We start from the raw sequence: 16,910 nt of genomic DNA on the forward strand, positions 1-16,910 counted from the left end.
TTTTCTCAGCTATGTCTTATAAATGTTTCCCTTAATGTAATTTTAGTTTTCAGGTCTTATTCATTTTTATGGGATTTATCCCTAATGTTTTATTCTTTTGAAGGCTATTGTGTATCCAGTTGCTTTCTTAACTTCATTTTTGGAATTTTTGGTGCTAGTATGTACAAGTATAAGCGATATTTTGATGTTGATATTGTGTCCTGTTGGCCTTGCTAAATTTGTTTATGGGTCTAGTGGCTTTTTTGTGTCTGTGCTTTACTTGTTATTTTCTCCATACAGGATGATCTGTGAATAAATAAAGCTTTATTTCTTCCTTTCCAATTCGGATGGATTTGTCAGGGTAGGGGGCTTATTCCATTTGCTCAAGCTTCCACTACAATGATGAATAGAAATGGCAAGAGTAGACACCATGCATTGTTCCCAATATTAGGAACATTCTTTCACCATTAAATATTATGTGCACTGAGGTTTTTTATAGACTATTTGCCAGAAGAATGAGTTCCTAACAATTTCAATGTTCTTAAAAGATTTTAAAATCATGAATGGGTACTGAATTTCACCAAATCCATTTTTTAAATCTTTTGGAATGATTATGTATTACCCCTTTGTTCTCTTAATATGAAGTATAACATTCACTGGTTTCCTGCCATGACCCCACCCAATTATAGCCCTCAGGATGCTCCCCTCCCCCAGCTTCTGGCCACCAGAGTCGGGTGAGCTCACCAACAGACCCTTTCCTCCAAGGGGCACCACACCAGAAACAAGAGGCCTCTGTGTTTTGTTTTTTTTTTTTTTTTATTGAACTAAAATAATTTTCTTTATTAACTTATACAGACACAAGATTTGACAACACTGAAAACAAGAACATTTCTCTGACCAGACTGCGCTGACTGGTGGAGAGTTCATCACACACAGAAAAGGGAAAGCTGTCTTATTCAAGTCGGTGATGGTGTAGAACCTCCACTGCCTGAAAAAGAGATTGCAAATAAAGTACACAGAGAGGAGAGCAGCAGAGGCCTAGTGAGGAGATGAGGAAGAGGTGGGAGAGCAGCAGCAGCAGCAAACTACTCAAGATCAAAATGGTAAGAAAAATAGTGGCAGGAGCACGTGCTGAGGACGTGTCCCCGCCCCTCCCACAGCCAATACCTTTGGGGGCGGACAGCCCAGCCAGAGCCCCATGGGGAGGGGGGATTCTCTGCAGGTGATGATGGGTCTCTAAGCCCGGGGCCCCTGAATCTCCAACATACTTTCTCCACTTTAGGAAGCGGCCTCCCAGGGCCCAGGCAGCTCCAACAGAGCTGGGAGCCTGGGGAGGACAGGATGCCCGTCCCCCAGAGCACACCCACTAAACAGCTCAGCACCGTCTGCATCGCACAGCCACTCATGTGTGCATAAACACTCACACACACGCATTCACACATGCACACTGACATGTATATTCACACCCACACACACACTCTCACACCAGTACCTTCACACACCCACATCTGTGCACTCATACCCATACACTCATCCACACTTATACACCCACACATCCCCATGCTCACACTCAAGCCCTCATGCATGAACATGCAAATTCACACACACATCCCCACACTCACATGCACTCAACATGCGCACTCACACACAGGCACGCACATATTAAGTAAAGACCCTCCCTAGTGCCCTCCCCAGGTCCTCTCAGGCTGGCCCAGGAAGAGGCTGCGGCTGGGGATCCAGTCACCCAGAGCGTGAGACCCGAACTTGAAAAGGGCACATTTACGCATCAGCCCCAAGGAGGCCCCTGGTCCTCCGCTCCTCTCCTCCCCTGCAGCCCATGTCACAGTCTCTCAGAACTCCAGGGATGCAGTCCAAAGGCTGGCAGTCTCCCGGAAATGGTCCTGGAGGGACACAGTTGGGGTGGAGGAGGGGCCACCAGGACCAGGGGTTTCCAGGCAACTTGGCACAAGGGAGGAAGCCATCAGCACCCTTCCGTCTGTGGGAATCTGCGGGGGGCATGTAGTAGCCTGGGTGCAGCCTCAGGCCTCGGGGTGAGGCAGGCAGAGCTCTTCAGCCGGGCCCTGGGTGGCTGAGAAGGGCACATGGTGTGAGGCTCAGCCCCTCTGTCCCAGGGGCAACCAGGCTGCTGTGGTTCTTAGTCCCAGGAACTGAGGACCAGGACCGCGAGCAATCAGTGAGGGGGCAGATGTGGATGTGGGATGGGGGTGAGGGCCAGGGCCTCTCCCGGCTCCCCTCAGTGCCGCTCCTGGTGCACCAGTCAGCAGCACAGCCAGGACCGCTGCAGGCCCATCCAGAGCAGATGCTCCTGTGTGATCCTAGCAGGAGGGGCAGCCTGGAGACAGAGATATGGGGTCATGCGTGGGTCTCAGCTCCACGCCACCCACTTGTATCCGTTCCCTCCTATTACACTCGGCCCCAGGAGCCAGCCACCACCCCACCCAAACTGAGAGGCCTGTGCCACTCGACACCAAGGAACCCCTGGTTAAGCCTTGCGTGGGGCTTGGGTTAGGGTGGGGAGGTTTGTGTGTAAGGACCTTGCTCCCCAAGGGGGTTCTGGGATTCATCTCTCCTGTGACCATATCAGCTCAGACTGTCCCCCAGTTCTTCCCTGTAACTTGCTCTCACCTTCCCTGCCACGGGCCTCTCTCTCTCTCTAGATCTCTTGGGAGTCTGTGCTCCCCTCCCCCATCCCACTGTGCCAGATCTCCCAGAGACTGGGGGGCAGGTAGGCAGTGAAGACCCAGAGGCAGGTTCAGCTCCCCCACTTCTGATCTATGTGACAAGGGCAAATGTCTCCCTTCCCAGAGCCCAGCAGGTGGGGAGAACCTGCTCCACCAGAGTGTCTCTAGCTCCATCCTTCCTTCCCCATGCCAGTACTGGATCACCAGGCCACCCCTCCCCTCGGGCTCTCCACCTGGAAGGCCCTGCCTCTCCTCGAGGGGTCAGGCTCTTCTCTCGGGTGCTCCCCAGGCAACTCTAGGGTCAGGGGTGCCCCAGGCAGGGATTTGACTCTCTGGACAAGACCACAGAAGGGGCGGTTCACCTTCTATAAAACCAGTTCCTGCAAGAAAAACATGGGGACTTGAGAGCTGCCTCTTCACCCAGAGATGTCCCCGTCTCCCCAGTTGTTGCCTACCCTACAAGCCTCTTCTCCATCTGCTCTCCCACCCCGGCCTGACAGCTGCCCTCCACTCAAGGAGACCCCCACTTTCCCAAATCCTTTGGGACACAGGGGCTGCTGGAGGCTGTCCAGGACTGGAGCAGCACATTCTGTGGCACCAGGAGGGCACTGGTAGGAGGTGGAGGGAGCGTGGCTGAGATGGGGCAGGGCTGGGAGGAACATGTCTTTCCCTCTCTTCCCTGTCCCCTGATGCAAAGCTTTGGAGGGTGGAGAGGAACAAGAGAGACAACAGGAGCAGGCAGAGAGCAGTCCCACAGACCCGCCAGGAGGAAGTCTTGTGAAGGGCTGAGAAAGTGACAGACCTGGGCTTGGGCCAAGAACACAACCATCCGTCCAGGCTGCCTCTCGAGGGGTGGAGGACAAGGGGGCCAGCATCCGCTCTCTTCTAGGGCTTTCTCAGGGCCTCTCCAGGGCCATTTCCCTCCATTCCCCCGTGTTCAGGTGACACTACCGGGGCCATGGGCCGAGGTGATGGGCTGATCCTCGGAGATGCCCAGGAAGTCGCCTCTCATCCCCAAGTTGGAAATATGACAAGGTTGTCCAGAGGGCCTGCGTGCACCCTGCCTTGCCTGCTCTCGGCTCGGCAGCTTTCCAGGCTGGCTTCCACGGGTCCCTTCCTCCCCCAAGCCCCCCAGGGGCTGGATATGTAGATGCCATAGCAACAGCCTCCCTCCAGCCCGCAAGTCCAACCTCTGGTCTCCTACCTTTTTGGTCAGGGTCAATCATTCATGTTTCTAATGAAGAATTTCTTCCTTCTGCTCCCTCCTTCGGCTAAAGTGAAACAACAGGTTGGCTGCACTCAGATAATTTCCTTGAGTTTCATGGAAAGGGCCCGTTTTGAGAGTTTCAGTGCAGTTTGTCACCAGCCACGAAGTGGCTGGCGAGGGCTGGGGCTTCGGGACTGCGAGGTCGTTTCCGTACCCTGCATGTATCACCGTGATTTTCCTTGCCCACTGTTGTCTCAGCATCTTTCATTGTGGCCTTTCCTAATACTTCGCATCCTGATGGTTGTATCTCTAATGTAGGAAGAGATACAGGTGGGTCATTTTCAGGGTCATTTGTGAGCTTTAACCCTGTTGGAATAAACAGAAGAATCAGCCATCTGTTTCCCGGAACAAGAAAACTGTCGGCATGGAAGAAAAATCAATGCTGACAGCTTTTTAAAAATACAGGAACAAGGGATTTTTGGTCCAATCTGGACAAAATGGCACAGACCCATTTTCCCCTGGACTTCCTTTCTGGGCACAACTACAAATCCATTTAAGAATGCAAGATACAATGAACAGAGAATTCTATAAAGTGGTAAGAGGAAGGCAAAATGGGTTGGGACTCCAGGACTAGAAGAGTAACACAGTAGGTATCTTACATCCCCACATCCAAAAATGTAGGCAACCCAGATCTCGTGTTTTCCAAATCTCAACTGAGCAACAGAAGGCTGCCTCAATAGGCTAACTCTATCCACAATCGGAAATGGGAAACCGTCTGACAACATCAGAACTCCAATCGGAGACATCAGATTTGTCATGCAGAACTAGCAAGATGGACCTAGCTAACCAGCCACTAGCAGCCGGCCCCAGGAAGCCTCTTCATCCCTAAGGGTCAGAGGTTCCCACTGAGAGACACTCTAGCCTAAGTAAAGATCTTCCTCATTCCTCACTCTCTGGCAGCATGAGCAGGAGCACATGGGAATCCCAGCAGTACCACATAAATCGAGGAGACCAAAATAATACCATAAAGGCTCTGAAAATTAAGCTGTCACTAGACACATATTCCACAAAGTAGAAAAGAACTTACATGCTAAACTAAAACAGAGTGACTGCCCATTAAAATATTTAAATAGGACTCAGACTCTCCTAACATAATAGACAAAATGATCAGGATACAAAAAAACAGATCACAAATCACATAGAACACCTAGAACCAAAAAAAAAAAAACACAAAACACAACTTGAGTGAGAAAAAGCAATCTGACAAAAATGGAATCAGATTGGTAATCAAAACCAGAAAGGCAACAGAAAAATTTTAAATATATGGGGACAAATGGAAATATACTTCTTAATAATCCATGATTCAAAGAGAAAGTCTCAAGGGAAATTTAAAAATACATACTTAAATGAAAATGAAATTATATAATATAATCAAAATATGTGGAATGCAGCTATAGGAATGCTCAGAGGAAAATGTATAGCCCTAAAGGCACACAACAGAAAAGAGGAAAGCTCTCAAATAAATAATCTACGTTTCTACCTCAAGAAACTAGAATAAAAGGAAAATAAAAATTGAAGGAATAATAAAGATCACAGCAAAAATTAAACAAAAAACTTGCTCCTCAAAAAATTAATAGAACTGATAAACCTGTATTAACTTAGGCAAAAATGAAAGAAGATGCAAACCATCCATATCAGGAAGGAACTGGGTCTATCACTACACGTTCTGCAGCAATTAAAGAGATAATAAGGGAATACTATCAGCAACTTATGTTCACAAATGTTAAAAGTTAGGGGGAAATGGGTAAATTTCTCAAAATCTACAAACTACCAGAATTCAACCAGTGTGAAATAGATAATCTGAATAGCACTCTGAAAATTAAAACTTGAACTCATAATTAAAAAGCTGCCAAAACAGACATCTCCAGATTCATATAGTGTTACTGGAGCATTCTACAAAGTATCTATACAATTAACACCACTTTTATATCATCTCTTCCAGAAAACAAGAACTATTACCCAAATCATTTCATAAGGCCAGTAATTACCCTGATAACAAAATCACACAAAGACAGTACTCAGAAGGAAAACTACAGACTAACATCTCCCATGAACTTCAACACGAAAATCCTCAACAAAATATTGGCAAGCTGAATGTAACAGTATGTAAGCATTATATACCGTGATCAAGTAGGATTTCCATATTTGAAATCAACCAACATAACCCACCATATATCAACAAGCTTTGAAAGATCATAATCCCATTGACTGACACAGAAAAGTATTTGACAAACCCTACATCCATTAACGATAAAAAAACTCAAGAGAGACGTCCCTGGTGGACCAGTGGCTAAGACTCCACATTCCCAATACAAGCGGCCCAGGTTCAATTCCTGGTCAGGGAACTAGATACCGAAAGGACGCAACGAAGAATTTGTATGCCACAACTAAGTGTTCACACACTTCAACTAAAGAGATCCCGAGTGCTGCAATGAAGACCCAGCATAGCCAAAAATAAATAAATAAAACCCTAGGAAAGTTAGGAATTATTATCAACCTGATAAAGTATCAATAAAAACCCTGCACGAACATCACATGTAAAAGTGAAAGACATAACGTTTCCATGATAAAACTGAGAAGAAGGCAAGGATGTTTGCTCTCACCATTCATATTCAACATTGTACCAGAAGTTGGACCTACTGCAACAAGGCAACAAATAAATAAAGAAATAAAAACCACTGTAGATCATGTGACTATGTATAAAAACCCCAAGAAATTTACCAAAAAACGCCTTCCTAGAACTCATAAGCAAGTTCAGTAGGGTCACAGGATAAAAGAAGAAAACATAAAATTAGAGGCAGACCTATATAAAAACACTGAACATTTGTTTTAACAAAAATTTAAAATAATACCATTTACAGTTATGCCAATGAAAATTAAATGCTCCTGCATATACTTGGCAAACATGTAGAGGATCTGCACACTGAAAATTATAAAAAGTAGATGAATAACTATACTCTAACACAAACATAGATAAAATAAATTTTTTTCTCTATCAGAAAGTTGGTGATGGGACTTCCCTGGTGGTCCAGTGGTTAAGAATCCACCTTCCAATGCAGGGGACTCAGGTCTGATCCCTGGTTGGGGAACTAAAATCCCACATGCCCCAGGGCAATGAAGCTAGCACCCTGCAACTAGAGAGAGCCCTCGAGCTCTAACTAGGGAGGCTGCACACCACAGTAAAGACCCAGTGTAGCCAAAATAGATAAGTAGAGAACATTTTTTAAATGATGAAAGAAATCAAAGAAAACTTGCAAAACATACTGTGTTCATTGTTTGGAAAAATCAACACAGTAAAGAGATCATTCCTCCTCAAATTCACATATAGTTTAATGTTATTTCTAGCAAAATTCCAAAAAAGTTTCTTATAGATAAGCGTATTCTAAATTTTACATGGAAAGGGACAGGCCCTAGCATAGCTTAAAATAAAATTGATCTTGACAAAATAAAGTGGGAAGAAAGACTCACACATAACTCTATGGAACAAAACAGATACACAAGTATGCCCAACTGATTTTGACCAAAGTGCAAAAGCAATTCAATGGAGGAAGGCCAGCCTTTTCAATAAACAAGGCTGAAGCAACTGGACCTACACAAGCAAAAACACAAATGAGCTTCAATCTAAATTTCGTATCTTATATAGAATCTACTCAATATGAATCACAGACTTAAATGCAAACTTAAAAAACTTTTAGGAAAAACATAGAAAATTTTAGGGATCTATGGCTAGCCCTGATAGCAAAGATACAACCGGTAAAAAGAAAAGTGAAAAACTGGGCATCAAAATAAAAAACTTACTCTGTGGAAACCCATGGGAAGAGGATAAAAGGAAAAATATACAGACTTGGGGAAACTACTTGCAAACCATATACGCTAGAAAGCACTACAATCTATACAAAAACTCTCAAAATTCAACACTTAAAAAACAACCAAATGAAAACCATGGCAAAGGCCGTTTCACTGAAGATAATATAAAGATGGCAAATAAGCACATGAAAAACTACATCATCATCAGCTATTACCGAAATGCAAGTCCAAGCCACAATGAGATAACATTACATACTTAACAGAAAGCCAAAAAATTTTTAAGTGGTAATACTATTAAACAATGGCAAGAATGTGGAGAAAGGATCACATCCATTGCTGGCCAGGAAGGTCAAATGATGCAGCCACTCTGAAAACCAGTTTAGCATTCAACATCTGATTACCATATGAAACGGCAATTTCACTCTTTCACTCTCTATCCCAGAGAAACGCAAACTTACCATCTCTACACAAAATTCTGTACAGGAATGTTCATGGCAGCTTTATTCACAATAGCCCAAGACTGAAGACAGCAAAAATATCTTTCAATGGTTTATCAATATTACAGAACACTTCTCAGCAGTAAAAATGAATGAACTACTGATACACACAATAACTTAGATGAATTTCCAGGGAATTATTGTGAAGGAGAAAAGTTAATCTCCCAAAGCTGTATTTTTGAAATGACAAAATTTTTGAAAACTGTAAGCAGATCAGTGGTTGGCACAGGTTGGTGATGAGGTAGGGTGTGGGAGGGAAGGGTGTGTTGTTGTATTGATAAAAGGGCAACAGGAAGGATCCTTGTGGTAATGGATCTGCATTGGGGTGGTGAATATACAAACCTCCACGTGATCAAATCTTATATAACTAAATACATACACACCCACCAATGAATACAAGGAAAATGAAAGTATGAATACGGTCAGTGGACTGTACCCATTTTATTATCCTGGTTGTGAGGTCATGTACGTTTGCAAAAGTTATCACTGAGGGAAAATGGGTAAAGCGTATATGGGTTCTTTGAATTACATTTTAAATATGCTTGTGAATCTACAAGTCAGTCAATAAAGAGGTTAATTTTTAAAAAATATAGAGGAACAAAATCTTAAAATTGTTAAGCCTTTATAAAGGCTCCTATTAAGGAATTTTCTCCTCTTCCTATATGTACGTTTACCTCAAAGAGACTCACCAAGAATGTCCTCGAACTCTTAGGGACGTTGGGTCTGTGGTTCTTGCCCTTGTGCTAAACAGATCACTTTAAGTTTAGGGTGCAATGATAACGCTCTGAGAATAAAACTTGGAGGTCATGGACTGCCATCTAAATTCCAGACTATTTTCAGAAAAAGCGAATAACTCTCTATACTTTTATTTACTCCAAACATTTAAATGGGCAGAATCTTAAACTCAGTATCTTCTTTATATTCTACCGTGGCTGTGGCTGGATGTACAATGAGGAAGCTAGGAACTAACCCTAAGGACACATGGAAACGTCGTGGGACAGGAGTCTTGTGGTATTCCAGCAGACCTGGTTAGAGATGAGGTGGCAGAGACCAGGATGGTAAGAGCAGAAGAGGTTGAGACATGGTTGTATTCAGGAGCTATTTTGAAGACAGAGTTAAGAGTACTTGCTCCCTGATTGGCTGGGGGGTAGGGATAACCAAAGGACTGGAAAAAAGGATAACTGAGAGTTTTGGGGCCTGAACAACTGGGTAAACTGTGCTTTCTACTGACATGGAAAAGATCTGGCAAGAGTGGGCTTGCAGGGTAGGGCAAGAGTATGATAGATCAAGCAGTCTACTTAGGAGAAAGAGGTGTATTTGTAAAAAGCTCTCCAGGTGATCTGGATCTGCCTTCCCTCTCCCCTCACACCATCAAGCTGAGAACCAACCCACTGCTGGGACACTCTCACAGGTGTGCATTTTCCATGAACTGAGGATGTAACAGATTGCTCAATTGCTGTACAAAGGAAAGGAAGACTCTTTACCTACAGAGGCGACATCCTCATAGAGTTCCTGCATTACATCAAGGTAGAGGGTCTTCTCATCAGGGGTCATTATTTTCCATTCTTCCTTGGAAAAATACAAGGCCACATCTTCAAATGTCAATGGACTCTAGAGAAGAGAGTAAGTTGTAGTTCAGTACTCGCTACAACAGAAGCCGTCCTATCACTCATTTCTGAATTACATGGGAGGCCAGTTACCAAAAAAGTTAAGAGAAGATTCAAGGGAAAAGGAGTGAGATGACAGGAAAGGTGCCCAAGAGATCAGTACACAGCTTGGGAGGTGCCCAATCCCACAGCGCCAATCCTAGTTGCCTAGGGAACACCCTGGGCTAATGTGCCTCAGAGCATCTGCTGTGTAAGGCAGGATCATGGGCAGCAGAGAAAAGCAGACAAGGCCACATTCAGGCTGCCTGAAAACGCTTGTAAAGTACAGCTCACCTGGGACATAGGCAAGGTGAGCTTAGATGCCAACTTGCAGCTTGGGGTGCTTTTCTCCTCAGAAAAGGTTGGACTCTCTTCAGCAGGCACAGCTGTGGGGAAGGAGCCAGAAAAAAAAATATATTTTTTCTGTTTATGAATACCCCAAACCAACTTCTACAGTTTAGGACTCCCTCAGTAAAGACAGCTCACCTTCACGTGTGTGTGTGCACACGCGAGCTCACACATCTGCACCACAAGTGGCCTTCTCATAAATTAGAACCAAAAAGCCACCACTCCATAGAACTGGTTCCCAGTTTTCATTAAATGAAAGGAAATCCACTGCTTTTCCTCTCATTAAAGAAAATGTTCACTGAGCTAGGCAAGCATTAGAGGTGTTTGAAAATTAAAACCTTGGTGGGAAACATGGGAGATTTCTTTTATCACTTTTTTCCTGGTGTAAAATTCTCTTCCCATTCTGCCACTGACAGCCCATTTCTGATCCCAATTTCTCCTCTAACTTCTAATGGTGAGATGACCCCCCTGCCTTGTCCCTGCTCTACCTTCTTCTCCCCTCTCAAATTTCTATAGAGAAAGGTCCACATTGTGAATACCAGGGTTCTGTGGTTTGGATGCTTCTGTACCCCAGAATGGCCTTCACCTTCACCCACCACAGACCTACTGTACTCTCACTAGAAACACATCCTAACTGAAAGCATGACTGGGCACCTGGAAAATTCCCATGCAATGCTCCCTGAACCAATTACTATCACAGCTCCCAGGAGAATATAATGATGATGAAACTCCTCACCTCCTTTATCCACAGGCTGGCTTTCTTTGTGAGTATTCCAGCCCGGATCCTGCAGTACTTGGTATATATTCGAACATGCTTCCTGGAACACACCCACTGGCTGGGGCTTTGCTGGCTTCCACTTAAAGCCTGGGGCCACTGCTGTTCCTCCCAAGAGTGTTGTGTCATTTCCCAGTTGATGGGTTGTGACCTAAAAATAACCCCCATCCTCATTAGAAAAGAGCTTTTGGTTTTGGGGTGGTGATGGAAGAACAAATAAGAGTAGAGTCCAGGTTTGGGGAGCAGTAAGGAAATTTTTAAAAATGAAGAGATATTGCGCCACGATTTTCTCACAAAGAACTGTACACATGATCTGGGAAAATCAGATTAAAATGAGAGAAGCTATGACTTGCTTGCCTCCACACCTCCTTGGACAGTCACAGCTCAGGCCAAGAGCAGGGTAGGGGTAGGCTGTCTGTTCTCTCACTGCCTCCAATCTCTTGCTTTCTAGACTTGGATCCTTGCTTTAGTGGACTTTGATTTTCTAGTTTCCTCTAAAGAATAAGAAAATGAATAAAAGAGGGTTTTCTGTCAGGTGGATTTTCCAATCCTCCCACGTCCAGGGAACAATTTCATGGAGAAAGGGGATGCAGCGGAGGAAAAAATGGGGAAAGAGCTGGATTCAACTTTCTGCCATATACTTCAGGTGTATAAGACACTTGTGCTCCTCAAGGCGGGGCTCTCAAGGAGAAGTAGGCTGCCATCGCCCCAGGGCAGACCTGGTTACCCACTCACCAGCAAGGCCAAGGCAAAGCAATGAAGGCAGGCCACGGAGACGCTTTTCTCCTGGCCCTGCGATGTGTGTTCCCAGCCCAGAGAGCACCACCCCTCAGCATTCAGATTTTCTCCATTTTACTGTTAGCTTTTTTCTTCTTTCTGATCCTTGTTTCCCTTTTCTCTTTCCATTTCCTCTCTTTCTTTGCAGTCTCCCCAGAAAGGTTTGATTTATACTTTGGCTGCTACCCTCTCCTGCCTTTGACCTTTAAAACCCTGCATTTGGAGGTTTTTTTCTCCCTTCCTAGCATTTTCTTGCCTTTTATTTCTTGGCTGCTAGGTCCTATCTCCTTGGCCATGCTAGGCCAGGCCCACCACCTTCAATTCACCCTGGCCCTAAAGAGGGCAAAATGCATTTCTTTTTCTAAGGCCAGGAAAAGACTCTCAGGAACTCCCCAACCTGGAAGCTGTCACTGCAAGCCTGTGATTTCAGATTGCACTTAGTTATTCTAAAGGAACAACAGAAGAGTGACTTAATCCATCTCATTCTCCAATTATTGACCCCACTTTCACCCTCTTTCACAGTGTACATGTAAGAATCTTTCTGCTCACCTCATTGTTTATTCCACCACATTCTCTGTGAAAACGGTCTACCAGGGCCACAGCCTCTTTGACGTTCTGTGGATGATACTTCTGCACCCAGTTCTGGATATGACTGGGCAGAATGTCCAGGAACTGCTCCAGCACCAGCAACTCCAAGATTTGCTCTTTTGAGTGGATCTCTGGCCTCAGCCACTGAGAGCATAATTCCTGCAGGTGGCTGACAGCCTCATACGGTCCAGGTGTGTCATGGTAACAGAAGCTCCGGAAGTGCTGGCGAGCACTCTCAGGATGAAGACTGCCCGTCTGTGGGCTGGATTTCTTACTCTTATTGGAACTCTCTTTCACAGACCTCTTAGTCCCCTGTAAAACCTCCACATGTGGGTACAAGCATGCAGGCACCTTCACAGGGCTCATCATTATTTGCTCTGGGAACAGCTTTTCTTCTATTTGTGACATCCTCCTGGGCCACCTGATAACTGAGGCCTTGTCAGCTTTGGTACAAAACCAATGAGTGGATCTTCTCCCCAAGGGCACTGAGAGAGGGGAGGGAAAAAAAGTACACGTCAAGAAGAAAGCCACATGACGCACATTTACTTACTTATCAGAGAAGAAGAACAGAAAGTTATCAGAAAAGGAGGAACAGAAGTAACCGTTCTGCCTCCTCTTTAAAATTAACTGCCACTCGTGAAGGCTCAAGACTCAGGACATGTTTTCAACCTTTCCTCTGTTACCCAACTTTGAAACAAATATACAACTCTGGAAAGAGAAATGCTAGTTCATCACTTTTTCTTTAAGGTTGAGGGATGAAAAAACTTACATGCATTTGCTAAAAGGAGCTTTGATGTTATCCAATACTTAATCTGTGCACTTCCTGTCCCACCTTTATAAATGGGGGTATTTGACTTTCTCTACATTTTAATAGATCATTCCAGTTTCTTATCCTCACTGAGATGAGGGACAACTGCTCTGTCCCTTCATCTTCTTATGCAGACTGATTCCTTTGCTTCATGGAACATCTAGATTATCTTTTTCAGCATATTAATACTTGAAGGGAAACTGAAACACTCAGATCAGAAAAAAATTAGAGAAAGTGTGACCTTATTCCTATCAGCAAGTTTCGCACACTAAGCTATTAGATGGCATTAACACCGCTTCTTTGGCACCTTCTGGGAACACATATGAATGTCACTGTGCCCCTTGTTCACAGAACACAATGGCACCCCACTCCAGTACTCTTGCCTGGAGGGGGGAGCCTGGTGGGCTGCCGTCCATGGGGTCCCACAGAGTCGGACACGACTGAAACGACTTAGCAGCAGCAGCAGCAGCAGCAGGAGCCCCTTTCTACCTGTGTATGAAATTTTCTGCTCACTTAACTAGAAAAACTGACAGCTCGATTTGTTTCCAATATATCCAAACGTCACACTCTTAAAACACACACACACACACACACACACACACACACACACGGAGAAACAGGGACGATAAAGGTTGTTCGGAAACAAGAAAGGTCCTAGAAAAGGTAACCCTTGTCTTGACTTGACATTTCCTCAGGGTCATAGAGATTTTTAAGCAAGGCTGACGATGGCCTTGAGAGTCTGATTTTCTCAGAGGTGACCCAAGAGAAACAACAACAAGGCTCTTTCAAGGAAGCCACAGGTGTTCAAAGGAATGGCTCCAGAGGTACAGGGACACTTCCTGCGTTTCCCTGTCAGCAGAAACTAATGTCTTGGAGGCTGAAATGACCTCTTTCTCGGAGCTTCCCTGCTAGCTCAGTTCCGCCTGCAATGCAGGAGACCCCAGTTCGATTCCTAGGCCGGGAAGATCTGCTGGAGAAGGGACAGGCTACCCACTCCAGTATTCTTGGGACTTCCCCCTTGTGGCTCCGGTGGTAAAGAATCCGCCCACAATGTGGGAGACCTAGGTTCGACCCCTGGGTTGGGAAGATCCCCTGGAGGCGGGAAACGCTACAGTTTCCCCAGTGTTCTGGCCTGGAGAATTCCACGGACTGCATTCGCAGAGAGTTGGACACAACTGCGCGACTTTCAAATTCACCAGTAATATGCTCATAAGCCGGCAGAAACGGGCAAGTTTCGCTGGGTGCCCTGGTAGGCCTTTCCGCCCTACGGCCCACCTCCACCTTCTGGGTCCAAAGTACCAAAAGCTCTCAACACACCAGCGGCCTCCGAGGCTACTTCAGCAGCAACCCTGGGGTTTGTTTCCACACGGTGTCCAGAAGTTTGCTTCCGGAGGTTAGATATGACTGTAGGTGCCGGCCTGAGTACCGGCCTCCTCGAGAACAGGTATCGCCGGGTCTCAGACCCACCCGCCGCCCGGCAAAGAAGCCACAGCGACATCGAAAAGGCCGCCCGCCCCGGCTAACTTCCGCCCTTCCCCCCACCCCCGCCGGCTCCTGAGGTATCTCTAAGGGTATGGCTCGGGATTTCTCGAGGCTCTCCCGACCAAACCCCCAAGGAAAATCAGCGTCTCGATTACCTCCACCCAGCTCTGGCTTCCGTGGACGCCAATTCCCTCTTCCTGGGCTCGGCTATCAAGTCACCACACCTCACGCCGTCGCGGGGAGGCAAGGCAGGTCCGGGTTCCCGCGCCCCCGGGGGCGGTGCCGGGAAGGCGCGAGGCCCCGGGCGCGCGCGGACCTTGCGAGTTCAGTCTCCGGCGTGACCCCTTCTAGCGCCTGAGACCCTACCCCGGCTCGCCATTCTGGGGTCTCGTGCTGTGGGCCGGGCCGCCCACCGGAAACGAAAGGATGGCTTCTGGTGGCTGGCGTGATAGCCACGCCCATCACACCCCCCCACCTCCTCTGCCCCCAAACCTGCGTAGGCGCGCACACGCGAGTCAGGAAGCGTCCGGCACGGTCCGCCCCATCTGGGGTCAGCCCCGGAATGCAGAAAAAAAGGACAGTTCAGGTCACCGAGGTTCTCGGGCTCACGGGAGTCCTGGGCCAGCGCCGCGAAGGAGGTGGTTCCTAGCGAGCTGTCCGCGATCTCGGACCCCCCGACCTCCGCGTTGTCTTGGCGTCCAGATGACTGCCGAATCGCGTTCCAACAGCCGGGGGTCTTTTCTCCCAGGAAGTTCGCCTGGCTAGGACCCCTATCTCCCAAAGTCATCACTAGGATTGTCCCGGGGACTCGAGTTAAGTCATACTTTCTGTCGTAAATGACATAGGAAATGTGGGTTTCAGAAATAAATTGATTCTGGCCCAAGTCAGAGTTTTCTAGAGCATGGGTCATGGGAAATATTGGTTCAGGTTGTAAGGTAGCACTTTCCTGTGTCAGACCTGTGTACCGCAAGGAGAAAAAGTTGTTTGAGCATGGAAAGAATGGGATTCTTGCCTCCAGGGAGAGGAATTCAATTCTGCACCAGTGATGAGCCTAATCACTCAGAGTGCTTGTGTAATACAGTTTTATAAATGTATGAAGTAGATAGTGTAAGCTTGTGATGTAGACATCAAAGGGGGCAGAAAGAGTGTCCCATGCTAGTCTTTAGCCAGAAGTTACATCGCTAACTCCAGTACTTTGGTCACCTCATGGGAAGAGTTGACTCATTGGAAAAGACTTTGATGCTGGGAGGGATTGGGGGCAGGAGGAGAGAAGGGATGGCAGAGGATGAGATGGCTGGATGGCATCACTGACTCAATGGACGTGAGTCTGAGTGAACTCCGGGAGGTGGTGATAGACAGGGAGGCCTGGCGTGCTGCGATTCATGGGGTCGCAAAGAGTCGGACACGACTGAGCGACTGAACTGAACTGAACTGATATCACTACCAGCATGTGGCTAATTAGAGAAAGGAAACGTCTCACAACTCAGAGACTGGCACCAGGCTCCTCACCCACATCATGCATTTTGTGATAGCTTGGCACAAGGTGAGTTGTCCTGTGCCATAAAACCATTGACATGAATCTTGAAGAAAGGCAGGTTTCCAAGCAAAGTGATAGCCTCCTTGAAGCATAGCTTAAAAAGAACACTTGCAGGACTAAAACATCCTGGCTTGTCAAGTCCCTTCTGAGTCTTAGGCAGAACCAATGTGAAGAAAGACAGAGTCTAGGGTAAATACATAGTTCACTAACATAGCTTAAGAAAACATTTCCATAAGAAAAATGAATGGTTACCTCAGGGTTGAGGCAAGTTTAAGTTCAGGTGGAACCAGGTGAAGTCATGGCAACACAAAATTTTAAAAGAAATTAGAGAAGGGAAAAATCTGACATTTGTAGTTTGTTTCCTCCTGCTGCTTAAGGGAGAGAGAAAAAGTGTCTGACACTTGCTGCTATCTCCTCCATTTGGAGACGCCTTTCCTTCCTGCCTGATACCCTCTCTAAAGGACATAGGAAATGTGGGGTTCAGGGTGTAAGTTGGCTCTGGCCTGAGTCAGAATTCTCTAAAGCAAGGGTCATGGGAAATGTTTTGGCCCAGCTCTTAAGTTTCCCTTTGGCCTGGGTCAGATTTCTGAGCCACAGAGGTCATAGGAAATGTGGGGATCAGGCATCAGTTGTCTCTCACCTGAGTCAGACTTCTCTAAAGTCAAGGTCATGGGAAATGTTGCATCCAGATGGTAAG

General features: G+C 46.2%; 1 long non-coding RNA gene across 9 annotated transcripts; it reads right to left on the reverse strand.

Annotated features, from left to right (window-relative positions):
• Positions 1 to 789: 789 nt before the first annotated feature.
• Positions 790 to 15,078, reverse strand: LOC100337093 (zinc finger protein 75D). 9 transcript variants are annotated; one of them, XR_003033806.2, is made up of 7 exons: positions 14,832 to 15,016; positions 12,348 to 12,871; positions 10,983 to 11,172; positions 10,193 to 10,284; positions 9,737 to 9,863; positions 3,484 to 4,254; positions 790 to 967 (listed from the first exon to the last, which is right to left on the reverse strand). It is a non-coding gene; the product is annotated as a zinc finger protein 75D (long non-coding RNA). The 9 variants fall into 9 exon arrangements; XR_003033807.2 differs by having other exon boundaries at positions 791 to 967; positions 3,886 to 4,254; XR_003033809.2 differs by lacking the exon at positions 790 to 967 and adding an exon at positions 974 to 2,332 and having other exon boundaries at positions 3,886 to 4,254.
• Between the last annotated feature and the right edge of the window lie 1,832 nt (positions 15,079 to 16,910).

This window comes from Bos taurus, unplaced genomic scaffold, assembly GCF_002263795.3.
Source record: "Bos taurus isolate L1 Dominette 01449 registration number 42190680 breed Hereford unplaced genomic scaffold, ARS-UCD2.0 ScbfJmS_848_142, whole genome shotgun sequence".
In the NCBI taxonomy this organism is placed as follows: domain Eukaryota; kingdom Metazoa; phylum Chordata; class Mammalia; order Artiodactyla; family Bovidae; genus Bos; species Bos taurus.